The sequence below is a fragment of the Lates calcarifer genome, linkage group LG19, assembly GCF_001640805.2.
Source record: "Lates calcarifer isolate ASB-BC8 linkage group LG19, TLL_Latcal_v3, whole genome shotgun sequence".
Classification (NCBI taxonomy): domain Eukaryota; kingdom Metazoa; phylum Chordata; class Actinopteri; family Centropomidae; genus Lates; species Lates calcarifer.
In genome coordinates, this window is record NC_066851.1 from 12372567 (window position 1) to 12388451 (window position 15885).

General features: G+C 39.8%; 1 protein-coding gene across 1 annotated transcript in view; it reads right to left on the reverse strand.

Moving 5' to 3' along the window:
* Positions 1-15885, reverse strand: part of ltk (leukocyte receptor tyrosine kinase) — a 92600-nt gene that overhangs the window by 64887 nt on the left and 11828 nt on the right. The window contains 1 exon segment of the mRNA XM_018683957.2: positions 4266-4358. The gene's annotated coding sequence lies outside the window, so the exon portion shown is untranslated.

The following is a 15885-nucleotide window of genomic DNA, read 5'->3' on the forward strand; positions in this document are numbered from 1 at the left end:
GTACTTGGTACTAATCACTCCCTCCGCTCTAGATCTCAACTGAATCTAATGTTGAATGATGCAGCTCTTCAGACCTTTTGGTGTTATTCTAGATTGTAAACTATTGTGGACAAGGCATATAGATTCTTTTGTTGTAAAGATGGGGAATAGTTCAGTTCAGAACTGAATTGCTTTTCTAACACCACACTTGACCAAACAAGTCCTGCTAACTGTATCCCATCTAAACAATCACTCAATGATGTGGTCAGATCAGCTTGTCCTGCTCTTCAATGCCCACTGAGGTTGAATGTAAACAACATGCGTGCCAAGTTCTCCATTGTGTGGACTCCAGGAAGAGTAGCTGGTGGGAATACTAATAAAATTGTAGATCATAAATGTTCATTAGATGTCAGGTGGGGGTTTTTTTTGCCCTTCACATGGCCTAAAAGTTTGTTATTACAGGCTTAATGTGTTTTAGGAGCTTTACTTCAATATCCCGGGATGTTTCTTTGGGGTCTCCTACTTCACAACCTTAAACTAGAGTCTTATGGAGTATCTCTCATCAACATCCGTCAGTAGTCTTTTAGGTCACTGTGAGGCCCATCAGGGGTCTTCTGGTCAGGTCACTGGGATTATTTATTTCATGCCTGCACTGTAAGAATTTCATAGCAGTCTTCCAACTACATGCAATTACTACAATACAATACTACAACTGTGTTTCTAACCACTGTAAGAGCGACCAAGCAGAGGTCATCCAGCATTAGGGCACCTAGCTGTCATCTCCCTGTCACCACGTTCCCCTGACCTTTGTTTGACTACGTATACAATCTCTCAGGGTGATCTCAAATCTAATCATGTAATTGAATTAGAGGGACCTCATTACTTTGAATCGCCTGCAGAAGTAAGGTTTTGTCTCAGGCCTGATTACATGACATTTCTTCTTCCGCGAACGTAGTCTGGTTTGTTGGCAGTAGGACGGGTGATGGAGGACAAGACAGAGAGAAGGGGGGTCTTCATTTTGAGAAATCAAGCCCACAAATCTTTGAAGCTTTTAATGAGCCGTTTCTGATGTGACTGTGTGAGAAAGGTGTAAATTCAGTTCTTTCTTAACATTGTTTTTTGTTCAATTGGACAGCATTATTATGTTAAACATTGCTTTTACTTGTGTAAAAGTGGGGGAAAAACTTGTGCCTGTGTGTTCATTTGAGGAAAATGTTGCATTACACTGACCCTGGCATGTGGTTTTAAACTTTTCTGTGAGTCATATCTGATTAGCCTGAAGAACAATGATGTGACATGTTTTTCTTGTTATTCCATTTAGCATTGTTAGGATGAAATTTCTAGAGACACAGCTTGACTTTTTGGAAAGGTTCTGACCATTTGTGCATTTGAAAGAATCTATAACATGCCAAAAAAAAAGAGAAACACGCTGATTGAAACAGGCCTCTTTTGTTGACAGCTTTTGTTTTGGCGTTGTTAGAGGTATACACCACATAATCCAAACCCCACCATGAAAAACCATTTTGACATCTTATTGGTCAGCACTTGTAATTTCATTTTACTTGCCCTCCACTGCAGAGAGATCAAAGTTCTGGTTCAGTTGCTCCTTTTGTGGAGCTGGTGGGGGTTTGATGCCTTGCTCAAGGACACAGTGGAACCTTGCAGATTTGACAACTCGAACCTCCTGAGCCTCTGATTGCAGGGCTGCAGCCAGATACAGTAAATGCGCACTAAAGTACATCTGGTTAATCTTATGCGGCTCGAAGGGGAATTTCAGTGCCAGACTTGCTACATTAACACTGACTTGAGCTGTTCACAAATGTTTTCCATGGTGGAGACTGCTTCAACATTTTGTATTTCAAGTAAATTTTATTTATATAATGTTAAATCACAACAGAAGTTATGTCAGGGCACTTTTCATATAGGGCAGGTCCAGACCATACTCTTTACAATATTACTTACAGAGACAAAACAGTTTCTACCATGTGCAAGCACGTGGCAACAGTGGCAAGGAAAAAATCCCTCTTAAGGGGAAGAAACCTAAAGCAGACTCGGGCTCTGGGTGGGCGGTTTTCTGTCCTGGCTGGTTGGGTTGAGAGAGAAAAAGAGAGAGAGAGAGCGAGAGCAGGAGGATGCAAGGTCCATTCAACAACATTTATGCAGCTAATGACAGGAACTGTCTAGAAAGGCTATGAATATAGGGAGTTCATGGTCTTCATGATGTAGAATAGCTGTAATGTTTAAAATGTCACTTACAATGATACATTTACTCCCTGTGTGCGTATTTAGAAACTTTTTATATATCTTTTATTCTGTTAGATGTGATCTACATGCTGCTTTTCTGCCTCTGTTTTGCTCTTTGTCCCAAAAAATGTCATAAAAAGAAATGGATGGCAAAATGCAGGGGCTGAAAACCCAGAGGACGACCTTTAAGACTGCAGCAAATTCTTGATTTATTGACGCATGTGTTTCCTATTGACTTACTTATTCTCTTTAAAACTTTACAATACACTAAGCCTCTCTGAATCTATTACTTTATAACTTCATTAGCCAACAGACAGATGTATTGACAGATGTTGTCATACAGCAGCGAACATGTTGTTTACCCCCTCAGTTGGCAGGAAACGACTTGCACTTGATGTTTAATCTAATAAATGTGAAATACGAAGCTGTCTGGGTCTATCAGGATGTGTTTCCTCCATCTTTAATGTGTGTGTGTGTGTGTGTGTGTGTCTGTGTGTATAAGACTTATCAGGGGCCCATCAGGAAGCATCTCCCAATTTATGGCATCCCAGTCACTGTAAACAACTCTTCCTATACCTCACAAAGCTGTGCTGTTAGTCCTCTGCAGGGGTTTGACATGACAGCTTATGAACCAAAACGTACTGTGTAGGTCATCATCCAGTAACTCAACAAGAAGTGGACAAATGAGATCTGAATCACTACTTTCATCTCTCTTTTCTACTTGTTCTCTGCCTCATGGGTCTGAGCTGTAGGACATGTTGACAGAACAGTTAATACCAAGCAGATCACATTCCTTGTCTGTGAGGGTTTGTACAGGAACCTCATCTAGGGCAATGAGGATCACATTTCCCAGTTGATTTTCTGCACTTTAGCCCGAGGTCAGTTGATTTAAAATCTGTTGACGACATAAAAGTCACTGTATGTTTGTCTGTGTGAGAAAGAGAGGAATTTTGCAAAGAAACTAGAATTTTCTGAAAACACTGTGGTTCGATTTGCTGCTGGCGGCTGCACAGGAGATCTTGGCATGAGAGGTAAAATCTCTGGACTGGATTTAATTTCCTTCCCTGTGGCAAAACACCAATTCCTGAGGCGAATTTTAAAATTGTTGGAAGCACCGTCGAGGACCTCCACGCAAACAATGAGGTGATGCTCGGCAGAAAATGGAAAATCCCTGGCCGGTTGAAGGGAGCTGTGATAAGTGTAATAACTGGAGATGAGCAGAGAGTAGAGATGAGAGGAAATGATAAAGAAAAGCCTGAACTTAACTCTGAAATATAAGAGTCAGCATAATGAATTGAAACATTCTCAAGGGTTATACTGTAATAATATTAGCAGACAGAGCAGCGGAAGAAGGGGAAACCTCAAGAGAAGCTTCATTCTTAAAAGACAGATGTGAGGTATCAATCTTGTCATCTAACTTTCAGCGAGAACATCCCCCAGAGTTGAACTATTCCTTTAAAATGAACTTTTCTTTGAGTTTTTTTACACTGCAGAAAATGGTTTGAGGGTGTGTTCCAGTGTTTATTCATGGTCAAGTCCAGGACCACAATCACGACTCCCTTAATGTTACTTCTGGCTCTGCCACGCTGCTAATCACACTAACCACAACCTTTTGAAGAAGGAGAACAATGTCTTTGAGCTCAGCAGGGAATAATTTCCCAACTCCTATTAAAAAAAAAAAAAAAGCAAAACAGGACTTCTATAGAGGAAAGCCACGATGTTAGATCAGTCAAAAACACACTACTGGTTTTCTTTTCTGGACGATGATCAGTTAAAAGTCATATCTCCACTTTCTGTGTGTTTGCAGAGACAGATACAGTCCCAGAGGTTATGTTAATCTCAGCTCATATCACTGTCTCTATTAGATATTAGAGGGGGAGGTCTTGGCACAAATGGGAGCTGTGTAAATAATGCATCACTAAGTGTCAGGGAGTGCAATATACAGCATTATAGTACACGTGTGGGTTTATTATCTCGGCAGGCCACATAGTCTCTCCTGGCATGACATCTACAGAAATCCACATAACAAACAGTGTACTCACATGTAGGCGCTGACCCTTGTGCTCACAGGGAAAAGCATGTCTTCCCCTCCCGTCAGATTTCCATGCTCCATTTTACATATTTAACATAGTCGCCTGTAACCACAGACACATGATATCAATTTCGAATCTTGACACAAGCAGTAAAACATGATAAAATGTTGTTGTGTTCATGTTAAGTCAGTCTCAAATCCAAAACAAAAAGTAGTATTGGATGTACAGCACACCTGTGACTATTTATTCCAGTAACACAGTCAGTCCAGAATGAAGCTTTGAATTATACAATAATATATGTGTGTCAGCGAGAGTTCAAAACTATTGCCATAATAACTGACACACCACTTTTGCAATTCTCATATTGTAAAATGAATTATCGGCCCCAAAGCAGCTTCAACAGTGAAGTCAGTTCTTTCTGCCAGATCCTTCCCACATCTGTTGGATTTAGAAAAAAAAATGCACATTTGCACGCTTCCTCTGCAGAGAAGGCACCAAAAGTTAAGTAAAATGAAAAACCCTAACAGTCAGTGATTCCTTCAACAAAGGAAACTGGTTAAAAGGTTCTAATACCTCCTGTTTAATGTCAGTTATTTGTAATTTTTCAAACAAAAATGCCAACATTACCAAGGTCTGGCCTCTCACTTGTGACCATTTTCTGCTTCTCGCTGTCTTTGTCTCTTTAACTGTCATAGCAGGGAAAGCACAGGTGTTACTAATGACATTAACAACAGTCCCAGGAGGCCATGGCAGAGTGATAATGAGCCAATATGCACAATACCAGGCAGCAGGTTTTATCATTTACACCTGTGTTTTTCCTGTTGTGACATGTCAAAATTTACTCCATGAAAAAGGCCTGTGTGGTGGGCAGTTTTCAGCATTTAATAGTCAAAACCATGGATCAAGAACATAAGGAAGTAATCAACAGATTAACTGATGATGGAAATAACTGTTACCAGCCCAACTTTACGTGTGATGATAATTCAGTCCACGTAGGTGTTTTTCACCATCTGGTGAGGCCTAAATTCTGTTTAATTTGAACAAACTCAAAGATGCTGGGAATCATATATAGGCTTTAGCAGCTAGAACAGAGTTGAAAAACACATTTTGGCCCTCACATGTTGACAAAATACCTCTTCCACATTCTTGTATTTTCTGATGACAAGGCTACCCTTGTCCAGTTTTATGTTTCACTCCATGTAAACATGTAAACGTCAAACTCATCTTGCTAGATATGTCAATCACATTTGTCATCTAAAAGCTCAAAATGAACTTTACCAAAGAGCCATATATTTAATTACAGATGATGCCACAGTGTAGGAGTATAACTTTATGAGTAAAAACTGAGTGTACAACTGTTCAGTCAGCTATGAAAACTGTGCTCACATTTTCATGATCTGATTTAACACGTTTTCCACCATAACCACAAGAGACTGGCTGCTGTTATCTTTGTGGAGATTGATGTTTTGTTTCATCATGCCCTATGAAATCCATCAAAATACAAAAAATAAATAAATAAATAAATAAAAAATAGCAGTATGTACAACAAAGTCACTTCTTCACTTCACTTCTTTGACATTAAAAAAACATCTAGCACCTACTAACTACTGAAGTCTTTCAAAAAAGTGTTTTATCTATTTTATCTATTGTACATATATATTCATATATAAATCATTTTGTAAATGCTGAGTCAGATGAGATACGTAAGACAGTCTTTTCCCCGATGATGTAAAGCTTTTGTGAAATTATGAAAAACTTTTCATGTTTGGTATTGGGTTACATTGTTTTCGCTCTCTCTCTTTCTGCTGTTATACTTTAAGAATAACAACGAGGTTATGGGTTAACCACAGTTATATGCGTCTATGTGTCTAGACAAATGCCAACTGTTTCAACTTAAACTGTCTTATTTAGACATCTAGGGATCTTCTGCCCTGCAAATCACAAAAATCAGTGCTTACCGAGGTCCATCCATTAGCTATACCGCTTACTCTTTGAGGGTCACAGAGTTTACTGAGGCGTGTTTAAGTAAGCTGATGGGAGGGTTTAATGTCTAGACATGTTGCATGCTCTGAAGGTGGAACAGACAAACAGCTGAATATATCATGAGTTTTCATAACATTTTCAGCTTTAAGAATGTAGATATATTAAAGTTAAGTGCTGCAACAAAACATCAATGCATTTTCTATTTCAAGTTCTGGGGCACTTTAATACAACAGTTAACATATACCCAGGTAAATAAACACTTGAGGATTCTACTTACATCTTGGTATCTTTTCTTAGTTCCTGCTTTTACCTCTCTGCCGACCTGAACCTCTTGTTTACCAGACTCACAATGTGCCTCATGGTCAATAGACAACCTACTGCTGTTTACAGCTAGCCTTTGACGTAATTGCCATAATTAAAAACAGGTCAAATAAGCCTGCTGACCTGTTAGACCCTCTGCAATTTGCAACAAACAGCTCCATTAAAACATCAATGAGGAAGCCATGCAGCACTTCACCGCTGCATTAAGACCCCTTTCTAGTCGTCCCAGTGTGGCTTTGGCTGTGCAGTACAAGCCCAAACACTGTTCTACCTCAGAGACAGGAAATATAATGCATGCAAAACAAATTATCAAGGGGTATAGGATCAGTGTTATACAGCCAGGATTTGTGGCATGTGGAAATTAGACATATGCAAAATCTACCAATAGCTGTGTTAACATGAAAGCACCCTAAACTAAAATGGTGAACATGGTAAATATATCTGCATGAGTATTTTAGCATGCTGACATTACCATTTAGCTCAAAGCAGTGCCTAAGTACAGCCTCACAGACGTACTAGCATGACTAGTGACTGTGACTGTGATAATAACGAAAATATTTCTGTAGTATCTAACCAAGTGCAACAACACAGAAAGGGAGAAATGAAAAATAAGTTGTCATTTTTACAGGCAGGATCACATGAATGCATTTTTTGTTCTTTTTGAGAATGTAGAGTGCTAAAATGCTTGACATCGCAGGGGCATAGAAAAAAAAACATAAGAATGGTTAGAGACAAGCTGCTTTGCTTAGTAAACAGTGCAGTAGTGTGATGCAAAGCAGAACTAAAATGAAAACACTTTCAACAGAAAACACGAACACCATTAATATCTCAACCACCACGTCATAAAAACATAAGCAAAAACTCTAGGGGGCTGCAATGTGAACCTAATGTTTCCTCCCAAGGGATGCTGACGATTTATCATCAGTCCTAAAACTGTAGTCAGCCATTGTGTTTTAACGACTGAAAGCAAACAGCTGAAAGGAAAAAGATGTTAACAATTAGGCCACTGTTATTCAAACACATAGTTCATAAGCATGTAATGAGACGATCAGAGCTCTGCTGTGAGGAACATTAGTGTTTGCCGGTAGCTCTGAAATTAAATATTACAGTCAACAGTTTACTAAATCATTCAGTTCAGCAACTTACTTTTGTTTGCCCTCTTCTGTATAATGTTCATTCACATCAGGTGGTTTGCCTTTAAAGGAATAGTCGGAAAATGTACTTCTGTGCTTTCTTGCTGAAAGTAAGTAGAATTTAGAAAAAAGTCTCCCTATCAGCGCCTCCAAAGTGCATTAATTACATTATTTATTAAGATTATATATTTCATTTGTTTAATTTGAACAAAAAACAAAGTTTGAAGGTATGGTTTTACATAGGGTTCCGCATACGTAAAAGAGCGTGGTATCAGTCTTCTCATATTAATCAGTACAGTAGTGTCCTACTTTCAGTAACCAGGGAGCCAAAAGAGTGCTGTGTAACCACTTCAGAAAAGCTGACTGTCTGTTTTCTTTCCATCAAAGGAAGTGATGAAGTAATAAGAAATATAATGAATGCAGGCTGAGAGAGTGACCTGCCCGTCCTTCACCTCACCGAGCTCTCACTCTTCTTCAGGATTTGGCTTTTGAACAGAGCAGAAGCAGTGAAAATCTGATTTAAGTGACAGACAACGCTGTTGGTGCTGCTGCTTATTCCCCTGAGTCAACAGTGTGTGTGTGTGTGTGTGTGAGTGAGTGCATACCACAGAGACCTGCAGGGTAAGTAGAAGATCTGTCTTTGGCACAGCATGTGGTCAAATCTTGTTGTATGTATTTCATGCAAACATATTGTATTTGATGCTATGATTTTATTTTCCCTCTATTCATACTGGGTCAATTAACACTCCACCCCCCAAAAAAACCAAACTAGTTACATGTTCTATGACCTATAAACTGTGTTACACATGACAGATGTGTGTTAATTGTTTGTTTTGTTTTGAGCGGCCAGCTGAAGTTTTGTATTTGATGTGGTCTGTTTATGCCGTCGCCGCAGAGCAGATGCTGGAAATAATGCGGGGCCTTACTGGTATGAATACTGTTTTCCACATTTTGTTCACATTTTCAATCTGTCATCACATTTTTGAGCATAACTAGCTTAACCTAAAGCTGAGATGACTTGAGGATGTAAGAAACTTTTTCTTTTATCTTGTATCTTATATCATGTGCTGGGGATTCAGTCAGCTAATGAGCGTGCTTACTTTCTCTACACTGTGCAGATTTTCTTGTTCTCTCATCCAAAGCAAATGTTTCTCCTGTATTGTTGTTTTTCTGGGTACTGGCCACTTTTTTTTTTTATTTTCCACCGTTTTAATCAGACAGCAAACCTCAATGTTTTCTTTAATCCCCGCGTCTGAATTTGTAATCAGTATTTCCTCATAAACAGCTGCTGGCAACAGGTATTAACAATTACATACAGACTGTGTGTTATGCAACAAAGAATGAATCAGTGCTGGAAATTAACAACACTGAAACAATAACAGAAAAGATTAAATTGTCTGACAGAAAACATCAGTTCAGAGGATGGATGATGTTACACTGGGAGAGTAGTTCCCAGTCTTTTTTGTGTACCGCCATATCCCTCTGATGAGCACAAATACCCCTGCATCATATGTTCTACATGTGTTCATTTGAACTGATTTAAACTTGGTTTTATTTAACCCTAACAGTCTTATTTACCACGTATATAAATAAAAAACAAGACATCATGGCTTTACTGAGCATCAATCAACTACTAGCTTTATGTTAGCCCTGGTGACTGTACACCACTCGTTCTGTCCTTCTGAAAAATCAAAATGTAAATGTTTTACCTGTTATCTACTAAACCATTTTTATTTTCTCATAGATGTTTGTCCAGATTTATTCAACATTTGCCCAAGGTGCTATGCCCAATGTTACAATCCAATATTTCCACTACTGCATAACACACATGAAGCAAGAGCAGTATAGAAATACAGTTGGTGGAAATGTTCCCAGCTGACATTGGGCGAGAGGCTGGGCACACCCTGGACAGGTCACATAGTGAGTGACATATAGAGACAAACAACCATTCATACTCACATTCATATATCTATGGGCAATTAAGAGTCACCAGTTAACCTGTGTGCCTTTGGACTGTCGGAGGAAGCCGGAGTACCCGAAGAGAACCCATGCAGGGGGAACAAGCAGACTCTGCACAGGTAACAATGCTAACCACTGCACCACCATGCCGCCCTAACATAGGCAAACTTTTATCATTCCAGGCAGATGGTATTATGCAAAATTACCTTTGTAGCAGATGGAAAACAAATAAAAAGTAACCTTTTGACTTTTCCTCTAAAGTTTTCTCGGGGAAATCTATGTGACCAAATTACAGAGTAATGCTCAGCGTGCAAAGGTCACAAATTGGAATAGTTCAGTATCTTTCAGTCTACTGAGCACAGAGATGAGACTGATATCAGCCCTGCATCTAACTCCCATTGAGATGCAAACAAGCTGACCCCGAAAGTGTCAAAGTAATAGAGTGTTACTGGGATTCGTAAATGTGACCTGCAATGTGCAACGGCAAGTAATGTGTTACTGCCTGGCGCTGTCTATTTCCCCCTCAATCTTTTCACATACCTCTTGGCAACAGAAGCGTTCCCTGAGGTACAAGCACTCTTGATAATACCAACCTACACACGTGCCACACACTCTAATCACTCATCCCATCAAAGCCAGTCTTCATGGCTACATTAAAAAGTGGGACACCTTCCTGACTGCAGAGGAAATGGTGAAATTCCACAACAAATTAACTCTCTGAACTGAAGCCAAGAGAGGCAACTCGAAGCTCGGGGTTTCTCCCATATGTGCTGTACACATGCAGCAGATTTAAGGAACAACTCCAGCAGGTTTTCAACAACCTGAACTCTTGTTTCTTTGCTGACGTCTCATCTTTCTGGACTTCACATTTACTGTGTTTTTATCTCCATAGAGAGAGCAAAGGAAGTAAATCCCAGGAAATGTATATACCGTGCCCACAGTAGGTGGTTAATCTGACAGGACAAGCTACATAAAGATGCAGCATGGAGTGTCGGGAAGCCATGCCTCACTGTGTCGGCTTCATGTCGGCAGGGAGGGGGGCAGGATTTCAGTCCAATAGGAAACAAAGAATCTCACCCAGCTCCACTGAAATGAGAACCTGCACTCAGAGGGATTTATTAAGGAGAATATCTTTGGCTGTACTTTCTACATGGGCCTGACAGTAATGCCACAGCTGGTGTTATTAATGACTGTGTGGCTCTCCAATGTGCATCTCATTGTCTAATGTGTGCCGGGTGGATGATGGATGAGCACAGTGATAAGTAAGCACAGAGCAGTTCTTCTCCAGGTCCATCGCTCCTCTTGGAGCACAGAGTCTGGAGATAACTTGTTCAGAGATAATTTATGACCTCTTTCTTTCTGGCAAAATTGTCAGCGAAAACAAATCAGAGACATTCCTGCTGAGAAGAAGTCAAGCCAAACATTTTTGGGCATACATAATTTTGAACAATGTCAGCCATTGATTTGTCACCCTTTCAGTATCTTCTCTTGTCCTGAAATGACCTTGTATTTTAATCTGGTTTAAATCAAGTCAAGTGTAATCTGTGACTATCAAATCTCTATGGGCTCTGAAGGCCCACAACAGGGAGCTCAAGCTCTTAGAAAAGATGAAAACTATAGGACATTAGAGAAAAGCGGCTATGACGAATAAAAATTGGGGGACGTGAAGGGAAAAAAGTAAAATTCTTTATAATATTCTATCTAATATCAGACAAGTCTAAGAAACTATAGCTACTGTGTGTTATTGTTTTTACAAGTATTCAACTTATTTCTTTTAGCACGGCAATCTATCTGACAGCTGTTGAGATATTTTAGTTTGGACCAAAGTGGTGGACCCAACAACTAACTTCCCGACCAAGAACCCGACCTTTTCTTTGTATTTTTTCATTTTTCCATTGATATGTAAAGTCCCGTAAGTATTGAAGTTTCACTTTTTTTTGTTTTATTTCTCTCTGTGCTCCATCAAGTTTAGTTTGGAATAAAGAGGAACTACACTGAAGTGCCAAGTAAGTTGAGCAGTATAAATCAATATAGAAAGAACTGTGTGGGACATACAGCACCTTAAACAGACAGATTGCAAGGGAAAAGAAGAAAACCTTGCAGAATAAAATTCAAAGATAGATCCTCTCTGCAGGTGGGAAAATGGAAAATTTCCAAAAAAAGAAGAAAGAAAAGAAGAAAAAGAATCAGCAGAAAGTTGGAAAAGAATTCAAATGCACAAAACAATCCCTCCAAAGCAGATAGATGGAAAAGAAAAAGAACACAGACACCTCAAGACAGCACTTAAAACATGTGGTTACCCTAACTGGGCCTTCATCAAGTCAACGAAAAGACGTAGAGAAGAGCCACAGACGTCAACCAGTGAGGAACAGGAGAAAAGACGTAAGGACATTGTCATACCTTATGTAGCAGGACTGTCAGAAAAATTCAAAAGAATTTTTCTAAACATAACATCCCGGCACATTTCAGACCCGGTAACACCCTCAGACAGAGACTGGTTCATCCTAAAGACTCCCAAGCACAAGTTTAGTAACCTTGTGTATGCTGTACAATGCAGGGAGAAATACTCAGCAGTTCATCTACACCTGGAGGAGAAGGGATACTCATTCAATGACGACAAGGTCCACATCTCGGACAGAGAGGACAGATGGTTTGAGAGAGGAGTAAAAGAGTCTATGAATCTATGTCCACCTGGAACGTCCCTCTCTAAACAGAGGTGGTGGCTTACAACACCAACTTTCAGCCACCTACAATGCAGTCCTGAGATCCTTACCCAGGAGACTTAACCCCCATTCACACTTTGAGACATGTGACCCTAATGACTTGCATAACGACTGGATGGGTCAGTGACTCCCATAACCACACCCAGAGGTTAAATACCTGGGACTCCCCAACCAGTTTTCAGAACTGAAGAAGCCTTTCAGATGAGAGGTGAAATGTCTTCAAGAACCTAAAAGAAGTCCAGCTGCCTTCAACTTCAGCACTTAAGACTACCATGACCTGGATGACTGAGAACCTTCACAGACAAAATAATTCAAACTACAAAAAAGGAATTACAAACCAACAATAAGATTATAATGGGTCCAATACTTGTACGAGTGGGCTGAGAGGAAAACAGCAGCAGCAGGTATCCTTGATGATGTTACCACATGTCTAGCATGTTTCGCATTAGCTGCTTCCTATTCACCACTATCGTGCTCTTTTTCCTTTCACAACATGTACACAGCTCAGAAACAAGCATACCATCAAACATTCAGCTCCAAATTACACCTGAATCTGTTCTGGGAATCGTTTATTCTGCAGAGCTTCTCTCTGAGAAAACATGTGAAGCTTATGGACTCTGCAGGGTGAAAACGATGCGGTCCTTACAGAGCCAATAACGTCATGGATGTCTGCATATATGGAATGTCAACACAGTCACACACACACATAAAAATCACCAGAACAAATGTGGCTCGACCTGCCAGCTGGATGTGAGCAAGTAAAGCAGAGAAAGCCAAAGCAGCAGGGGAAAGCGACCGCCTACTGCTACAGCCCCTGTCCAAAACATTTATATGCCTGGAATACCGCACATCAATCCGAGCCTTGAATGGTCTGAGCTCCACAAAAACTGAAACCAAATTAAATTCTCGTAACGAATCACATCAAACCATGTGAGCGTTAAATGGCTGGATCGGGGAGGGAGGGGAGGAAGTGAAATTCCAATTTCTCCGCTATTGCAACAACATGAGTTGCCTGCAGCCTGTAGGGGTGCAGAGAGCGAGGTGTATAATCTGCTGCTGTTAAAGGAAACAAGGACATAATGCATGTGTGTGTGTGTGTGTGTGTGTGTTGTCATACCTCTACACACGGATGCAAACCAAATGTCCCCCCAGAGAAGCAGATGAAGAAAACATTTCACGGTGAGGTTTTGCTTGGTCTAAATGTTTTAAGGTGCCGGTGTAAGATTAGGAGTTAAGGTAAGGAGTTGTTAGAAGGTCAAAGTTGGAATAAGACTTTTTTATTTTTGGCATTTTTTATTCGACTGCAGTATTAGTCTTTGTTCACACATTCAGGTGAGGTGAAAGAGTTAAAAAAAAAAAAGCTCTAAAAGGGTCATATTAATAACAATTTTTTGTTTGTTGTTTCATTCCATGAAATGGAATGAATGTACTTTCATTCCATGAAATGGAGCCTCATCTGAGTTCAGTCACCTGGCATCATCTTTTTAAATGGCTATGAAAGTTTGAATGTTCTTTTTGTGTGTTTTACAGGGAACAGCAGAGATAAATATTCGCGGGGACCTTAAACCGCTGAATGAGCAGCATCATCGAGGGACCCTCAGCGCTGACTGGTCTTAATAAATTTGGTGAGTACATTTCACATTCTTCTCAGCCTGACACACACCCTCAATCTGAAATATCCCTCCAAACTTTTCAACCTCCTGAGACTTCAAAAACAAAGAGGCTGAAACTAACCAACGAGTACATTAGCCTGGGTTAGATAATCAGACGTGGCTGTTGGGCCGACAAAGCCTGTGCAAGGCTCTTTGTACTGTGTTCATGCTGTGTGCGGCCTCATTTTTCTTTTTCTATTATCATCTGTGTGAGGAATTCTTTTTGAAGATCATGGTGTAATGGACTGTGTTTGTGAACGAGACACTGAGCTACACTTTCTAATTGTCACAAGTGTCTTTTCAAAGGTTTTTTTCATTTTGGAAACTGTGGGTACTGGCAACTTTGTAAGGACACTCAGCATGTGTGTTAGTTTTGTGTTGTGTCTGTGCTGTGAAGCTTTTAAGTGAGCTCTATCAGCTCTACCTGAATGACCAAACTGAATTTATATAGAGGCTGAGTATTTTGGAGAATTACACATTACAGGACCAAAATGTAATTCTTTGGGGGGGGGGGGTGTTCTTTCTCATGTCTAATTGTTTACCTCTGATTTGGTTTACAGTGTTTATATGTTTGAATTTAATGTACTGCTGTATTACATATATATTTTTAAATTTCATTTTATTCCTTGAAATTTAAATTTTGTTGATATTAACTAACTAATGTAGATTTAATGCAAAACAGAGTTGGGAATGATTTTTTTTAAAGGACCATTAGAATTGATATGAACTCAATTCTCTTTAATTTTACTCAGCTTAATAAAGTATGACCTCATTCTAGAAACCCTGCTGAGCATTATTCACACCCAGCATGTGAGGGTGTGAAGTCTAAGAAGTGTCCCATATCCCTTGTTGGCAAGAGCAAGTCTGAACTTACTAATAACTTGAACATTTTTATAATCATTTTAATACTTTTTTTTTTTTTTTTTTTTAGCAAGGAACTATTTGTGTACATAAATGTTTGCCCTGAGCAGAATAAGACAGGTTTTTAAACTCTGCAGGGGGGGTGAGGGAAAGGAAAGGTCTTTGTCTAGATAATACAGCCGACTTCTTATGAACTGTGCAGAACTGTTGTCATATCTTGACATATCTTCCTTGAGACAGTTCAACTCCATAGGGTTTCTTGTCTCTGTACCTGTGCTCATGAGTAAAGCACAAAAATCACTCAGTGGCTACAGGCCTGTGGCACTTTCTTCTCTCATTATGAAAAGATTTTAGCAGATGGATTTAGCAGCATCCACAACATTGACCCTGAAATAACATGTTGGCTGGTTGACTTTCAAACTGACAGGTCTGAAAAGGTGAAAGTCAGCACTGTTTTATCCAATGCTTTTTTATCTTCTACTCTAGCTCATTTGTCCCTGCTGTTATGAGCCTCTTAAGTAATCTGCTTTTTGAGTAAATTGTGTGCGTGCTGACTGATGCATGTTGATTGTGGTTACTACTGGCTGTCCCTCAGGGATAATAAAAATGATTTTGACCTTTGTATGCTGACTTAAAGTTTGTTTTCTTGGTGTTTTCATGTAGGTTCTACTTAATTTTTAGTGTTACAGTTACTGCATTTTTTCAACTTTCCCAACTAAAAAATACCAAGAAGTTCACCTGACTTACAAGAATTGCTTGGAAAATGTTTCTGCATTCTTTGAGTTTTATTTAAGAGACAGTTTTTGCAGAGTGTGATGACCTCAGCCCTCTCTTGCCAGTCTGTTGTTTGTCTGCCTGTGTTTCAAAGGTCTGGTGGGTGGGGCAGGGATCACCTGTCCTCCCAGGCTACAAAGCTCTGGCTGCTGCCACTTGGTTATGCTGTTTTAGTTTCTCCTCCTCACAACACTCACATCCTTCACTGCTGACTCCACTGACC